The sequence below is a fragment of the Cricetulus griseus genome, chromosome 5, assembly GCF_003668045.3.
Source record: "Cricetulus griseus strain 17A/GY chromosome 5, alternate assembly CriGri-PICRH-1.0, whole genome shotgun sequence".
In the NCBI taxonomy this organism is placed as follows: Eukaryota; Metazoa; Chordata; class Mammalia; order Rodentia; family Cricetidae; genus Cricetulus; species Cricetulus griseus.
In genome coordinates this window covers 10,240,394-10,258,645 of record NC_048598.1, presented here as the reverse complement: position 1 = coordinate 10,258,645, position 18,252 = coordinate 10,240,394, and positions in this window count along the sequence as shown.

Below are 18,252 nucleotides of genomic sequence, written 5' to 3'. Positions count from 1 at the left end.
GTAGGTTTATACCCTCTCCACACTGAAAACAAATATCAGAAGGGAAAGCGCCCTCGGAAAGAGCAGGGACAGGCCTGATACCAGGTTAGGCCACCCAGAACGCACCAGGATTAATGACAATCTAGCCTGACAGCATGCTGACCACAAGAGATGAGATCACCCTGAGAAGTGTTTTGGAGAGGAAAATAAAATCAGCAGAGTGCAAGAGAGAGAGAGAGAAATGTAAAGTCTAAGATACACATGGCCCGAGTGTTTTTCCCCAGTCGTTTTGGGAGCCCTTGAGTGTTTCCAGGGAAATTTAATCTGAGCATTTCTGAGCCGTTTACACTTAACTCACCGCAATGTTGTTCCATCATAGTCATTTGTTGTCCAAAAAGCCCTCCTAATCATGCCCATAAAGATTCCTATTAAAAGCAATTGTTTGCTTTTCCTTAAGTTGAAATTATGCTTTTCCAGGTTGAAAGGAGCATGGACATGAACCCTAGAAAGAAAACATCTGAGACAGGAAACATCCACTCTGGGCACAGCGTGCTGTCCATCCAGATTTCCACCCCAGGCTGCCTGGGGTTTGGCAGTTTTGTCCCGAAGCGCTTACTACTCCTGGGAAAGCCTAAGTGAGCCCTCTCAGGCCCTGGGGGGGGGGGACCCTGGCCACCAGGAAAGAGGGATGAGGTCAAGACTGTGATCTCAGCAATCAGAAGGCTGAAGCATTGGGATTTGTGAGTTCAAAACCAGCCTGGTCTACACAGCAAGTTACAAGTTAAGCTTTCTCCAAATTTAAAAAAATATATATTTTATCTTATTTTTAGATGGGGGTTTGCTATGTAGCTAGCCTGGAATTTTCTACATAGAGCAGGCTGGCCGGCCTCAAACTCATAGAGATCCTCTGGTCTCTGACCTTGAGTTCTGGGACAGCTGGCAGTACTGGCATTAGAGGTATGTGTCATGACGCCCAGCCCTCAGGAGTTTATAAGGAATCCAGCCAATAATCAACTCTGCTTCACCCAATCCCAGTGAAGCTGCACAGTACATGAAATCATGAATGTACCAGGGGTACTTCAAGTTTCCAAGAATTTCTGTGGTCTGGGAGCTAAACTGTTAGTAAGAGCAATTATGGCACAATAAATAAAAGACCCAAAGACAGATATTGGGGTTCAAGCTTCAAGCTGAAGATCAGAAAAGCAAAGCAGCTGGCCACTAGCTCTTACCTCTACCTCAGCTTAGACCAAAGGGGCAATCTTCAAACTGCTCTCGACTTCAGTGCTCCTCAGATTCCCTCAGACTGCTATGCTCTCCTCAACGTGGCTAGAGACTAATCCTGAGACTGACTGCCTTCCTATCCTCAATGTGTCTGGAGAATGAATGCCAGCTCTGAGACCCTGTTCCTGTCTTAAATATCTCTCATGCATCCTGGGATTAAAGGTGTGTGGTCCCAAGTGCTGGGATCACCTTTGTGTAAGCTGTTACTCTTTAGGACTGGATCAATCTCGTGTAGTCAGTGTGGCCTTGAACTAACAGAGATATGTGTACCTCTTAATCCTGAGTCCAGGGATTAAATGTGTATGCTTTCTGGCTTGAGGCTGACTTTGCTTTCTGAGTCCTCAGGCAAGATTTAATAAATCATAAATAATATATCACCGAAAGCAACTAAATCACAGACAACTAAATGAGATTTGTAGGGAGCCGTTCCTGCATTCTCCATTACAATGATGGTGCCTGAAGACACCAAAATGTAAATTACTTCACAGGCGCTGGGTAATTTCCATTCCTTTGATCTCTGCCTATCCCGTGGCTCATTTGGCCTGAGGAGCTGAAGCCATTCATAGGGTAACACGTCCCAGGCGGCTGCTTGCCAGCCTTTATTAAGGGATGGGTTTCTTGGTTCAGGGTCTCCGCTCTGGTAAGCTTATGCTCTCCCCTCTCAAGATGCATTAAAGCTTGTCTGCAGAAGGATCCGAGTGTCCTGCGTGTATTTCTTGCCGGCGAGAACATACAGCGCGCGGGACATATGGTGCCGAAACCCGGGAATTTGTTAACATCGCTGGCACTGCGGAGACCCCTCTAACGGGGCGGATTCAGAACTGCAGGGTGGTAAGTTCGGAGAGGTATGCCTTATTCTGACACCTTCTTTTTTGACTTTGCTTTTAATTTGTCACCACTATGGGATGGAAAAGCCTTAATTCTAGTCTTTATTCTAATTTTGTTCACATTGGTCTTATATTATGCCCACCGTGGCTGGTGTTCCAGTTCGAGACCAAGCTTACCCCAGGTAGCCTCCAGCATAATGGGCTCTTCAAAACAGAGAGACCTAATTAAAAACTGTCTAGAGATTGAGGCTTGCCGTCCCATGGTAGCAGAGAGTCAAAAAATGCTTAAAGAGGTACAGGATAATATATCAGAAACCGAACGAGATGAGAGAATAGGTATGTCCCGCGCGCTGTATGTTCTCGCCAGCAAGAAATACACGCAGGACACTCGGATCCTTCTGCAGACAAGCTTTAATGCATCTTGAGAGGGGAGAGCATAAGCTTACCAGAGCGGAGACCCTGAACCAAGAAACCCATCCCTTAATAAAGGCTGGCAAGCAGCCGCCTGGGACGTGTTACCCTATGAATGGCTTCAGCTCCTCAGGCCAAATGAGCCACGGGATAGGCAGAGATCAAAGGAATGGAAATTACCCAGCGCCTGTGAAGTAATTTACATTTTGGTGTCTTCGGGCACCATTATTGTAATGGAGAATGCAGGAACGGCTCCCTACATATCCCCCTTTTTTATTAATTAATGATAAGGCTTTATATTTTTACCAGCAAATAGGTCACCCATATGTTGAGGGATAGAGGCAGAGGTTGTACCTTCCCAAATCAAACATTAAGACTGTGTACAAGAGTCGCCATCAGGCTGTTAGCTTGACCCGAAGCACTCTCGACCTGTCCTCTGCCGTTTTTCTGGGAAAGGGAGGCTGGGGCAGGTAACCCTTATGCAGGACAACATACCTCCCAGAGAAGCCTGCATACTGGGCAACTCTGTGCGATGCCTTTGCTCAACACCCTCATGGGCTGCTCAAACCAGACACTCTACCCTGTGCAATGAGCCTAGGCTCCGGGTGTGCGGGACAGAGATTATTGTGTAGGGTGTTGGGATTGCCTAGAATGTTGTGAACTCTTATCCTGGTGATAACAAGTTATCATTGTGAGGGTTTGTATTGACAAGCAGACCACACGCCAAGCACCCCAAGACCAAAATGATGTTTATCCATGCATTTGCCCACTAACTAGTCCTAGATAACCCTTGGGAGGATGGATGGCTTTTTTGGGGGGCTGAACTTCTAGGTTATGATTTACCAGACAATGCCTGGAAACTACTGTGAGAGACACCATTGCTGCCTTGTGATGAATGGAAGGAGTTTGGCTCTTGAGTGAATTTGTACATTGTATACTATATATGGAACCGCCACACCAACCGTATGTGTTTCTTAAGCCCTTTAAATCAGCTATGGGATATGTGTATTCTATTCTTACCATCTTTGTGACATTAGCCTGGCATGTGCACTTGGCTGAAGAACACTTTGGAGTGAGTTCATCTGCTTCTAACCCAGGTGTTACTGTGTGTGTGTGTGTGTGTGTGTGTGTGTGTGTGTGTGTGTGTGTGTCTGTGTGTGTGTGTGTGTGTGTGTCTGTGTGTCTGTGTGTGTCTGTGTGTCTGTGTGTCTGTGTCTGTGTGTGTGTCTGTGTCTGTGAGTGTCTATGTGTCTGGGAGAGGGTCTAATTACACTTAAGAGTATCTACTATTAAAGCAGATTATCCCCAGTAATGTGAAAGGGCCTCATATAATCCGTTTAAAGCCTTAATAACTAAATTCAATCTGAGAGATGAATTCCTGCCTCAAGACTCCAGCATTTCCCTTGCAGCCTCCAGCCTCTCCCTGTCCTGTAGAGTTCAGGTCCGCCAGCCCCAGTTATCAGACACAATACACTCATTGTTTTCTAGCGAAGCATGGCTCACAGGCTGCCTTGACCAATCCATTCTGGGGAAACCTGAATTGCTTCACTTTTCTTTCCCTAGAGTAACTCTGCCTTTGCTACCTGTCTGTCATGTTTATGAGTCAAAGGACAACGGTTGGCCAGCCCCACTTGTTGCACAGGAAAGAATGACGCATCATTACTGGGTCAGCAAATGTTAGCTGAGGGAATACTCTACGACAGACATTCATCTAGACACTGGAAGACCTAGTCCTTTTTTTTTTTTTTTTTTTTTTTTTTTTTTTTTTTTTTTTTTTTTTTTTTTTTTTTTGGCAAAGCTAAGCCTGGGCCAGGGAGACAGCTCAGCAGGTAACAGTATTTGCTGGACAAGCTTGACTAGCTGCATTTAAACTCCAGGACCTACATACAAAGCCCAGTGTGGTGGTATGCATTTGTAACCCCAGCACTTTGTAGAGAGATGGGAGGGGCAAGGGAACTCCTAGTCCACAGAGTATAGCAGTGGCCAGAAGAGAAACTTCACCTCAGCAGCTGGGAGGCAAGAAACAATCCTGGAAGCTGGCTTCTGACATCCACACAAATGCCCAGCCATCATGACATACATGTGCACACATAAATAATAGTAATAATAATAATAAATTGATAATTTCTGACGCTAAAATTTTGTTCCACTTCTTGCAGTAGGAGACCGTAAGTAATAAATAAAACATATAGTATCAAGCCCTTTAGTAAAAAGAAAATTAGGTGATGATATAAGCAACACTGGTTTTAAGGAAGCTATCTTTTAAGAAAGGCCTTAAAGCAAAGACAATAGTATTATGCTATTTAATGTTGTTGAATGTTTTCATTTAAAATGAAACAGACTCAAAATGATTCATGTAAGAAGAAGCCGGTTGTTCAGGTCAGTCGCTCATGGCCAGAGGTCTCGTGAGCATTTTATATACATTTATTCTTTTAAAGTTCACGGCAACTCTATGAACTAGGTGTTTTTCATGGAGAAAGAATTGTCCAGAAATTATGCAATTGGCGAGGGTCAGAGCTCCATGACTCTGACTCTAGCCCAGGCCCTGGCCACCAAGAAGAAAGCAAGTCCTAGGCACCAAGGAACTGTTTTTTATCCTTGTTGTCTCTCCTAGCTCAGATCTCACCTCAGCACAATAGGGTACCACAGTACTTCCGGGAGTCACACTTCATGGGACAAACAGACATCTGCCTGATGTCTCTTCCCTAGAAGGCAGACTCCCAGCAGGTGGTAGCTTGCTTTTTTAAACAGACAAAGGCATACAGTGGGTCCCACATCCACTCTTTATTTATTTAAAAAATTTACTTTTCATTTTACATAACAACCCCAGTTCCCCCTCCGTCCCCTTCTCCTGGCCCTCACCTCCCACCCTTCCCACCTCCCATCCACTCCTCAGAGTGGGTTAGGTCTTCCTTGGGGAGTCAACAAAGCTGAGGCAGGACCAAGCCCTGCCTTCCTGTATCAGGCTGAACAAGGTAACCCACCACCAGGAATGGGCTCCAAAAAAAAGTCAATTCATACCCCTGAGATAGGTCCTGGTGCCCAGGCCCATTCTTAAGCGAAATGCTTTGAAAGGCAAAGGAATTATAAAAACTGATCATTGTAATTCTTTGGAAGGGGTAGGCAGTTAGAAACTCAATTACAAAGAGTCCTAGCATGGGGAAGGAAGGGTAGACATCTGTATGGCTTTCCTTAGCTGAACACAGTAACAGGAGCATACATACCAAGCCATGCATGGCTGCAACACATGACTGCGTCTCTCTGCGCTGGGAGCATTCGAATGCGGGATCCATGGACTCCGCCTATGGATCTCAGTCACATGGAAAGAACCACTTTCCCCTGAGGTTACCCTGCAAATTCTATTTCCCATCTTCAAGACTCCAATCTTTGCACATCTTCATGGTGTATTCTTTTGCCCTGACATCACTGAAGTGTTGATCCAAGCAAGGCCATTTATTTTGACCTCAGAGTTCAAAGTGGCTGGTTTTCTTATTTGTTTTTTTTTTTTCCCAAAAGCTTTCAGTCTGACTAAAGACCATTAAGAGACATTTTTTTAATTTTTGGCTGCATACTATAAGAGAGAGCAGAGAAAATCCATCTGGGCATACTTGTAAGCAAAATTAAATGAAAAGAAGGAAGCACTCTACTGCAAATTTTCTCTGAAATACACCTGAAGATAATATATGATTATGTCAACAATAGTTTAAATGATAGGCCCTGCTTGTCTGTGTGCACCTTCTCTATTATAGCTGATGGGTTAATATGCCTCACTGCCTAGCCAGCTTGATTGGATACTAAGCCCAACAGAAATTGTCACTATCAAGCAAACTTGGGTTTTAGCCCTGTTCAGTATTTCTCTCCAATCAGCTTCCCCCTTTCCTTTGTTTGGCACAGGGGCATGGGTGTCACAAACATCTATGCTGTCCCAGCACCTCATAATGGCATGACAACAACAGTTTTATTAGGTCCCTAAATTTTTTTAACTTCCCCACAGCACAAAGTAATCTCACCAACAGTTGTAAAAGATCTTAAATTATATTTGTGCAAAATTGATCTGAATGAACTTGAGCAATAACACATATCTCATTGTGTAATGGGGACTTTTTCTTCCTTTGCTCTTTGCCAAGTTCAGAGAAAAAGCTATCCCATTCAACTATTTGTCAGTTCCCATTAGCAACATTTAATACTAATAAAAGTTATGGATTCAGTTTCCAAAGGGTACTGCCAGAAGCCTTCAAGATTACTCCATCAGTACCTAAATACAACCATTGTTCACCTTATAAAAATCTCTATGCTGCCTGACAGGTATGAAATGTAGCTCTGTGCGCTGAGTCAGCAAGGCAAACCCTACCACCACTGCTACCATTTTCTTTGGTTGAAGTGAAGTTCATGAAATAAAAGTAAATGTGTTCTCAAGTCTGTGAGAAAGATTGATACGAAAATATTCCCCCAATGAATACATAACTGACAGACTCTGATGCTATATGCACACTCTGGACAGAAAAAAAATTAATATAAACCATGATTCCACCTACTCCAAATTACCACAGGTAGGAAATAGGCTAACTCATTTTAAAGGGATTCTAACCAATTGCTCATAAATGGAGGTACAAACGTTAAAAGTTAAATGAAGTGCTCCCTTTCAAACAGCAATGGCCCCACATGTCTTTCTTGTTGTTTCTAGAACAGGGAGCATGTTCTTTGGAGCATGACGGATTGGTTTGGACTTAGCATTTATAATATTGCCTCTACTGTGGTGTTATTTGTGTAAAGGTCTTCCCAGGTCTAAAACAAGCTTTTGGGGTTTGAATGAGAAATGTCCAGCATAGGCTCACTTCCTTGAACACTTGGTCCCCAGTTGGTGGCACTGTTTAGGAGATGTGGAACCTTTGAGAGCTTTGTCCTTGCTGGAGAAAGAACATCACTGGGGATGAACTTGGAAGGTTCATAGCCTCCCCAGCTTCCAGTTTGCTCTGTTTGCATTTGTGGTTGAGGCTGTGAGCTCTCAGCTTCTTGGTCCTGCCGCCATGCCTGCTGCTTGTTGTGGTGCTCGCCGCCACGATGAACTCTTATTCCTCTGGAACCATAAGCCAAAATAAACTCTTTCCTCTGGAGTTGCTCTTGGCCATGGCATGTTATCACAGCAACCAAAAGTAACCAATACACAAGCTCCTTATTTTATGTGGTCATTATCTTTAGCTTAGTCAAAATGCCTTCCAAGTGGTAGGTGTTTAACAAGCATTTTTTGAAATAACACATTTAAAAAAGGAGTGGATAAGGTTTCTCCCACGAAGAGCTGTGCAGTTTATAACCTGTGGAGCTCATGAGTTCTTAAGAAATTTCAACATGAAAGCAAGGGATTTCCATCAGTGATGTCATCATATATGATAGCACGTGAGGGCGTGCAGAGGTTTAAGACAGTGGTCTCTGAAGAGTCATATTGTCCCATAGTGTCAGGTGCATTGAGAGGTGGGTATACAGCATGGGTGGTTTTTAAGAATATGTTTTCTGATCTTTGGTTCTGAAAATGGGTCTGCTTAGGAGGTCCATGTGGTTGAGGCTTCCTGTTGGTCTTCCCTTCTGAGTCCACACAAGGCAGAGACACTTGTCCTCCTGAGTGTCACTGTGGTGCTCTGTGATGAGGTGCATCCTGCTTGTTCACAGACACAGGTGCCAAAGGGAATGTGCCTGTGCCCCTCAGGGCATGGCGAATCTATGCAGGGTTTTTCTGCGCCTCCCTGTGTGGTACTCACTGTTGAAAAGAAAGCCTGACACCTGAGCTACAGTGCCGTACAGATGGGTTGTTCTCCAGTTAGATATATCTTAGGGTGAAATAGTAAGTAGGTGACAATGTTTATGTAATGGCCTCGCCACTTACATCCTCCTGCCACTTTGAAAATGCGCAAAGTTAAGTGAGGAGTCACGTATCTGCAGTTCTGGTACTCAGTACGCTAAGGCAGGAAGGTGGTGAGTTAGAGACCAGCCTGGACTACAAAGGGAGAGAACCTGCCCCTGCAGAAGAATTTGGGAAGAGCAAAACTAAGAGAGTGCTGAACAAAAGAACATGGGGAGGGAGGGGGGGGCAATGAGCCTTTTGTGCCCAGGTCCAAACTCTTGGAAGGGTTTTGTTCTCTAGAATTTGCAAGATAAGATGAGTTAAAGGATGTGAATGTATGTTTACTTAAATTAAAATAAAAAGTTCTGCTTTCCTTTGAAAAACACCTTTTATTAATTCCTTAGGAATCTCATGCAACATATTTTGATCATATCATCCCCCATTCCTTTCCCCAAGTCCTCCCAGATTTGCCCCTACCTCCCCACCCCTGCCAACTTCTTGCCCTCTTTCAGTTAAATAATCCAAGGAGCTGAGCATATACTCCTGGGTATGGACCATCCAGTGGAACACGGTTAACCTACCAGGGGCCACACCCTTAAAGGAAACCAACCCTCGCTCCCTCCCCAGCAGCCATCAACTGTCAGTTTCTCCTCAGCTAGGGGTCGGGATAATAAACTCCTCCCTGTTCCGTGCTAGGACTTTGACTGGCTTGACTTTGTGAGGATGTTTCATGAGTTTGTGGTTGCAGCAGTGAGTGCTGTTCTGTCCAGAAGACGCTATTTTATTCTGGTCCTCCTCAACCTCTGGCTCCTTTGGTCTTTCTGTCCCCTCTTCCTTGTGGTCCCTGAGCCTTGGAGATCAGAGTGCGATAGAGATGTCCTGCCTGTGGCTTCGGACTCTGCAGGTACTTTTTCTCTGCACTTTGACCAGTTGTGAGACTTCATTAACCACTGAAGGTGCACTTCCTTGACAAAAGAAAACCTGGCCCTGTCCTTTCCCAAACAACTTACTGTGTGCAAAAGATGACTCTGTGCTACATTTAAATAAGAAAGATTGAAAAAAAAAAAAAAAGGAAACTAGAAGTGCAAATGATTCTGAGCTTTGTGTCATTGCAGCTGGAAGAGGACAGATTGAACTTTATAAAGCTCTGTCTTATTAAAACATCTTCTCATAAAATTTTATATGAGTATATGACATAGCAACATTATAATCATAAAATTATGTCATTTTGACTGACTCTGCACTGAGGACTATGATAATTGAATGGTGATAATTCTACGGAGCATAAATGTTTTTCAACAACTGCTCCCAATTTTAAGGTCAAAGGAAAACAAGTTAAATGTTTAAGGTTTTACCCTTGATGTATATATAAAGAGGAGGGAAGGGGAGGGTTTGCATGTGAGTTGACCCCTACCGCTGGGGTCACAGGGAGTTGTGGGTACTGGGACCTGAACTTGGGTCCTCTGTAAGAGTGGCACATTCATTTGACTCCTGAGCCATCTACCTAGCACCCAAACTTAATCTATTGTTCCAAGAAGAATGGCAACTTCCTCTGTAAATGATTTTCTCCATGAAACTATTGACAAAATAAAATTCTGTGAGGAGAGTAGAATGCAGTTACGAGCTCCAGCCAAGCATGGTCATGCACACCTGTAATTCCAGCACTCGGAAGGCAGAGGCAGGCAGATTGCTGAGTTCAAAGCCAGCCTGATCTACATCGTGAGTTCCAGGAAAGCCAGGACTACACAGAGAAACTCTGTCTTGAAAAAAAGAAAGAAAATAACAGCAATTCACTGGGCACAATGAGCTCCCAGCATAAATCAAAGCAATGAAGAAACTGCCTCAGATTCCAGTCATGCTTGCCAACTAGGGGGGATTGCTAAAGTTTGGATGCTTTGTGGAAAATACATCACTTTTTTTAAGGAATTAATATCTGTGCTGTGCTCCATTCAAAGCAGCACTGATCTTAATGGCCAGAGGTGGGAGTGGTCCATCACTCAGCCATCCATGTGGAAATAAAACTTGGCATGAGCACTGTGCAGCATCACTCAGTCATAAAAGAGAGGAAATTTAGTTATGTACTTTGTTCAAAGTACACGGACTAGCGGAAATAAGCCAGTAACATGAAGATAAATGCCAGAAGACTTTCTCATGTGTGGATACACATGTTTGCATGTGTGTGGGCACAAATGTGTGGGAGAGTGCGCATTCATGTGGAGACCTAGAGTTGGTGTTGGTAATCAATCTTGACTGCTCCTCTACATTATTCAGTGAAACGGGGGTCTCTCAACCAAACTTGAGTTTCAATATGGCTAGTCTTCCCTAGTCAGCTTGCTCTGGACATCCCCTCTCTCACCCTTCTGAGGTTGGAATTATAGGATGTGGAGCCCACCCAGCATTTGCTGGGGTTCCAGGACCAGAATTCCAGTCTTCATTCAGGCTTACATGCCAAGTACTTACAGGCCCAAATATTGGAGGGTTCTTAGAAGAAGAATTTAAGTGTGGCAAAGACGTGGTTCGGAGGTTTAGAACGCTTGCTGCTATTGTGGAAGATTCCCTTCCCAGCACACACAGGGCAGCTCACAGCCAGTTCCAGGAAATCTGGCATCCTCATCTGGTCTCCTACAGCTTCCGAATACACGGAGTGCACACATAAACAAGCAGGCTCACACACATGCATATAAATCACAAGCAAATAAATAAGTCTTTAAAAGAAGTACCTAGAATGATGGGCTGACTGGTTTTATATCAATTTGATACATCCTAGAGTAGTTTTGGAAGAGGGAACTTTTATTGAGAAAACGCCTCCACCAGATTGGCCTGTGGGAAAACCTTTAGTGCATTTTCATAATTAGTGTTTGATGTGGGTTGTAATACTTCCCAGGGCAGATGGTCCTGGATGCTGTAAGAAAGCAGACTGAGCAAGCCAAGAGGAGTAAATATTGATCAGCATCTCTCCATGGCCTCTGCATCAGCTCCTGCCTCCAGGTTCCTGCCCTGCTTGAGTTGCTGCTCTGATTCCGTTCATTGATGGACTGTGATGTGGAAATGTAATCTGAAATAAGCCCTTCCCTTCCCAAGCTGCTTTGAGTCATGGTGTTTTATCACAGTAATAGAATCCCACACTAAGACGAGTGGTCAAGATCATAGAGATAGATACTATGATGGTGATCACTGGTGGCTAAAGGGCAGACGCAGAAATGGGAGGTTTTGCTTCATGGGTAGGGTTGGCTTAGGAAGTTTAAAAGGTTCTAGAAACAGATGGTGGTGGTGGTGATGGTGTGCCATTACACAACATGCTCAGCAGCACTAAACTGTAAGTACAAGTAATTAAAACACATTTCTAAGTTATGGGTTTGTTTTTTTTTTCACATCTCTTTGAAGGATGGCAAAATGGACTGAGCAGCTTTCTTCACGTCCTGAAAATGGGTTTCTTGAGCTGGTCTATGCTCAGGCGCCTGCAGCACAGAGAATCAACTAACTAGCTTTCCTGCCTTCCAGGACCCTTCAGACTGGTTCAGTTTGAGTATAAATTGCCAGTCTACAGCCAGGTGTGTGAGTTTTTAAGTATGAAAACAAAGACATAAATCAAGTTTCAGAACTCAGCCCAATCCCTATTTCTACCATGCATTTGTTTTGAGCAGAGTGTTAGACACTAATGAATGTAAGCTTGTGAGCAGGTATTTCTATCTCTTTACAGCATTCCCCCCACCAGAGTCTAGAGACAACAGAAACCTCAGAATAATTCCCTGCTTCTTAAGCTGCAGGACAGAATCCAATAAGATGTCTTCAAAACCATCAGTCATTGCGCCAATATCAACCTTCCTAAAAACTGGAACAAACGTCAAGCCAAAAATAAAATGTAAAAAAAAATTATTCCCCGTTCAACTCAGATCAAATGGGCTGGAGAGCTGCCAAATCTTGCTTTGTTTTATGTTCTGTGGAGACAGACTTGGTCCCCAAGTCCCTCATCTTGTCAGCATTTGTGGGAAGTGGATTGCTTGTGACTGTTGCTCTCGCCACATAGATGGAGGGAAAATGGTTCTGTCTTGTCCTTCATCAGGAAACATGTGGAAATAAGAAAATCATACACAGTTCTCCCTTTAAATAAAACCAAGAGGGTTATTTTTATCTTTTGAAAAAGTGGAGTGCATCAAATGTTATCACAGCAGGAGAGTGGCTGTGGAGACAATCAACACCTTCAGATCCCAGAGAGGGAAACAACAGCTCGGGGAAAGCTGACTGGCATCTCCAAGGGGCCAGAAAGGGACCGCACAGATGGCTTCCTCTTAGCGGAGTCCCCTGGTGCCCAGTCTTTCACTCTAAGATCACCCTCCTGCTAAATCAAAGGGGCAAAGTTGGGACACTCATCTCACATGCCTCCTTAGTGACACAACGAGCAAAAAAAGGAAGCCACCCTGCGTCATCTTGACCTGTACACCATACTCAGCTTCAGTGCCCACATGTTCAGAGTCAGGATTGAGACTCTAATCCTAAAATGCTCAGAGTACAATGAGGAAAATCTAGATGACAGAAGCTAGCAAGGACCGTCCCTGTGTTCATGGGGACTTTCTTCCCCAGCAAAGAGAGAAAGAGTGGGAGTGAGAGACAGGGAAGAGAGAGAGAGAGAGAGAGAGAGAGAGAGAGAGAGAGAGAGAGAGAGAGACAGACACACAGAGAGAGACAGAGACACAGAGACAGAGACAGAGAGAGACAGAGAGAGACAGAGACAGAGAGAGACAGAGACAGAGAGAGACAGAGACAGAGAGAGACAGAGACAGAGACAGAGACAGAGACAGAGACAGAGACAGAGACAGAGACAGACAGACAGACAGACAGACAGACAGAGACAGAGAGAGAGACAGACAGAGAGAGAGTCAGAGACAGAGACAGAGAGAGAGTGTTGCCCATCTTTTGCCAGGATAACAAGGAGCGAGAACCACACAGCAGCACCACATGTGGACTCCAAACCCCTGTGACCCAGATATAAGGAGTGGGAGCTGTGGAGTGAGACAGCTGCCAGCAGCTCCACACGTCTGCAGGGGCTAGAAACACAGAGAGAAACACCTTCCAGAACATACTGCAGGAAAGGGCAGGAGGCAGAGACCCCTAGGGGTTTCCTGGTCTAAATCCCACTTGCAAGGTGAATTGTTACTTCAAACCTAGACTTTGAGGGAGGAAGAGAGGCCTTGTGGCATGGCCGCAGAGCTGACCAAACTGAAACAATCCAGAAGTACACAGAGGGTTCTCTAGATTTCTTGATTATCAGTGGTCTACTCTGAATTTCCCCCTTCTCAATATCCCCCACTGAACCAGAGCTCATGGGACCTTCGCTTCTGCTAAAATTTACAGAGAGGCAGCAGAGCAAAGAAAACAAATGGTTCTGATTCAGAACCCAAAGCACCCAGCAGATGAGATTTCCAGACCATAGTGTGGACAGCACTAATGGCCATGTGTGATGTTCAGGGTGTGACTGTGTGTGGTGCATGCCTGTGCATAGTCATGAGACCTGCATGCGTGACTGTGCATGTGTGTGAGACTGCACATGTGTGTGCTATTGTGGGTGCTCAATATGTGTAATTGCATTCTCATTGTGTGAGACTATATGTACGTGAGTGTGTGAGACTGTGTACGTGTGTGTGATTGTGCACATGTGTGTGATCATGTGTGACACCGAGTCTGTGTTTGTGTGTGTGTGTAATTATATGATTGTGTGCATGGGTGTGCAACCATGTGTGATTGTGTACATGTGCTCAGGTGTGTAAGGCTGCACATGTGTGTGACTGTGTGTGAGACTGTGTGGAAGTGTGCATGTGTGTGATTGTGTGTGATACTGAGCGTACGTTTGCACGCTTGTATGTGCAGACGCATGCGCCCGTTTGGTGCTTCAGCGTGGTTACACACGATTGGGTGGGGAGGGAGAGAGAAAAGGAATTCTAGTTATCTGAAGTTACTGGGCTAATTGATCCTTTATGCTCTGCATAAATCTTATAGATCTCACAGTTCAGTCAGAGCTTAGAAAGGAGAAAGGGAGAAGAAAATATGAACGGAAGACCAAAGGGCGGGGGAGAAGGAGGTGGAGCAGAAACAGGAAGGCAGAAGCGGCGAAAGAGACATACTTAGGCGAAAACACTACTTGAGAGAAAACCGAAGTGGAGGCCACATGTTGGGGGGAGAGCATGCTCCCACATGCGAGCGCCCATATATTACTGCTTACTTGGAGTCATAAATATGACAATTTGCCTCATTTCAGCTTGAGGTCAGGCCCAACCCAAGGAGCAGCCGTTCTCTTCCGCTAACTTGGTGCCCTAAATATGAGCTTTCCCCAAAGCTCTGTGCGCATATAACATAACGCTGTGTGCATCTGTGGTGGGGAGCGGGGCTCTGAGAGGTGACAGAAAGCAAGCTGTGAACACAAAGATACTTTTAAGCTGAATACTTGAACATGATCTATGCAGCCGAAGACCGTCCATCACGGTTATTGAAAGTGTGACCAGTAAAGCTATAAACCTGACAGGAAAGAAGAGAAAATATGACTTGTTAGGTTGAAAAAGTACCATAGAGGGAATTATAAAAGGGGAAAATTTCATGACAAATTAGTTTGTATTTTTTGTTTTCATTTCTGACACATGGAAGGAAATGCTATATGTTTGCTTAAGGAAGTGAAAACTTCTCCACTCCATCCATTTAAAATCCTCGCCCTTAGGCCTTTTGTACCGAAGCATGAAGTTTGGAGGCCTTAAATAGGCATAATGTTTCCCCAAAGAATTTGGCCTCAGAAACATACTTGATTCAGAAGGGCTAAAAAGGAAAAGACCACGTTAAAACCTGGCAGCGCCTACTTAAGATGGCTCAGAAGGTGCCTAGATTTGTTTCATGGTTTCTTTTCCGTATTGGATGAAGTACTAAATGAAACTGGAACTAGAAGTTAAAGCAACAAAGCCACAGATGTGGAGTGGTGCTGTAAACCAAAGCAAATACACAAGACTGGGTTTCTTACTGAAAGAGAAAATGCCCAGTAGCTTGCTCATGGGAGAGATGCCCAGTACGCTGGAAGATTGCAGATGTGGACTGCCAGGCTGGGGTGTTCACACGCATCGCTTCTGAGCAGGAATATTTGGAGCTAATTGGTAAAAAACCTCCCTGCTCTGGGGAGCAGATGAAGCAGAGTGGATAAAGAAGGGAGTTTAAGAGACAGAACATAACTTTACCTACTGTCAAGTGTTGTTTGAGTTTGAGGGGCATGGGGGCTATGAGACAAGGTGCAAAGAAATCCCCTCAAATGGAACATAATAGCAATAATGCTTACTAACCAGGAACATCTTTCAATATCATCTTTAAAACTATTGTTTCCCTCCGGGTGATGGTGGTGGTTGCACACGCCTTTAATCCCAGCCCTCTGGAGGCAGAGGCAGGAAGATCTCTATGAGCTCCAAAGCTACAGAGAAACTTTGTCTCAAAAAAAAAAAAACCCAAAAACCTATATCTACATATATATATATACATATATATATATATATATATATGTATATATATATATATATTGCTTCTTGTTCATTTCCTTTAAATTTTTCAATTTTGTGGAGTACAGGTTTTTTTGGCCTGATGATTCTCTGGATTTCTTCAGTGTCTGTTGTTATATCCCCCTTTTCATTTCTGATGTTGTGAATTTGCATATTCTCTCTGCCTTTTGGTTAGTTTGGATAAGGGTTTGTCTATCTTGTTGATTTTCTTGAAGAACCAACTCTTTGTTACATTGACTCTTTGTATTGTTTTCTTTGTTTCTACTTTATTGATTTCAGTCCTCAATTTGATTATTTCCTGGCTTCTACTCCTCCTGTGTGAGTTTGCTTCTTTTTGTTCTAGAGCTTTCAGGTGTGTGGTTAATTCTCTAGTGTGACAATTCTCCAGTTTCTTCATGTAGGCACTTAGTGCTATGAACTTTGTTCTTGGCACTGCTTTCAAAGTGCCCCATCAGTTTGGGTATGTTGTGTCCGAATTCTCATTGAATTCTAGGAAGTCTTTAATTTCTTTCTTTATTTCTTCCTTAACCCAGGAGTGATGCAATTGAGCATTGTTTAATTTCAAGATATTGTTTCTTGTTAATCTACAAAAGTTGTTTCCTATACTGAGCCTCAAAACTCAATAAAATCTTTTAAAACTGAAAGTGAGTTTAAAACTAACAGGAAAGAATAAATGAGCAGAAATATCAAGGAAAATTCTGAAAGTCAATGTAAATGAGGCTAGGGTTGTTATTTCCCTGATGGCAGTTCACGTCGCTATAACAAAACACGTGAGGCAATCACTTTATAAAGAGGCTTGCAGTCCTCCGGCTGGCACCTGAGCCTCAGGTGAGTCTGGGCGCTGCTCCAACCCCCAACCTCCCCCATCAACCCCTGCTCACTTCTGCCTGAACACCCCCAGACAAGAGTGGACCTGCCCAGACTGGAAGGCCCACCCTGAGTCTAGGCTCACCTCACCTCTGTCCACAATATGTCTGCCCTCTGTCCTTCAGCTGCCGCCTGAGCTAGAGCCCTCTGCCGGCCACTTGAGAGAGGGAGAAACCCCAACAGCACCCACTGGAAGGAGGGATGGGTAGATGACTGACTAAGAACACACTCACAACAGAAAGACCAACATGACACCGCCACAGTCTAGGGACTCCACACCAGCAAAACTGAAAAGCCCAATGCAGAGGATGAAGAAGAAAAGGACCTTAAAATTTATCTTATGAAGATGATAGAGACCATTAAAGAGGAAACAATAAAATCCCTAAAAGAAATAGAAGAAAAAACAAGCAAAAAATTACATGAAATGGAGGAAAAGACAAACCAAAAAAATTCACGAAATAAACAAATCCCTTAAAGAATCTAAAGAAAGCCAAGAAAAAACAACCAAACAAGTGAAGGAAACAATTCAAACAGTTCATGGTTTGAAAGCACAATTAGAAACAATAAAACACAGAATGAGGGGATGCTGGAAATAGAAAAGCTGGGTAAACAATCAGGAACCACTGATGTAACCATAACCAATAGAATACAAGAGATGGAAGAGAGAATCTCATGTGTCGAAGACTCACTAGAGGATATACAGTCATCAATCAAAGAAAATCTCAAGCCCAACAAATCCCTAACAGAAAATAATCAGGAAATATGGGACACCGTGAAAAGACCAAACCTAAGAATAATAGGTATAGAAGAAGGCGAAGAAATTCAGCTTAAAGGTACAGAAAACTTATTCAGCAAAATCATTGAAGAAAACTTCCCAAGCCTAAAGAACGATATGCCTATGAAAGTACAAGAAGCTTACAGATCACCAAATAGATTGGACCACAAAAAGAAGTCCCCACGCCACATAATAATCAAAACACCAAACTTACAGAATAAAGAAAAAATATGAAGAGCAGCAAAAGAAAAAGGCCAAGTAACATACAAAAGCAGACCTATCCGAATTACACCCGACTTCTCAATGGAAACTTTGAAAGCCAGAAAATCAAACTCTAAGGGAACATGGATGTCAGCCCAGACTACTGCATCCAGAAAAGCTTTCAATCACTATACATGGAGAAAACAAGATATTCCATGACAAAACCAGATTTAAGCAGTACATATCCACAAATCCAGCCCTATAGAAATTAATGGAAGGAAAACTCCAATGTAATGAAGATAACTATGCTAAAAAAAACCATAGGCAATAGATAATCCCACTTTACCAAACACCAAAAAAGTGGGGAAATCCACACACAATAACACCACCAACAAGAAATCCAAAACAAACAAGAATCAACAATCAACAGTCATTAATATCCCTCAATGTCAATAGTCTTAACTTGCCTATAAAAAGATAGAGGCTAGCAGAATGGATACAAAGACAGAATCCATCCTTCTGTTGCATACAAAAAAAAAAAAAAAACACACA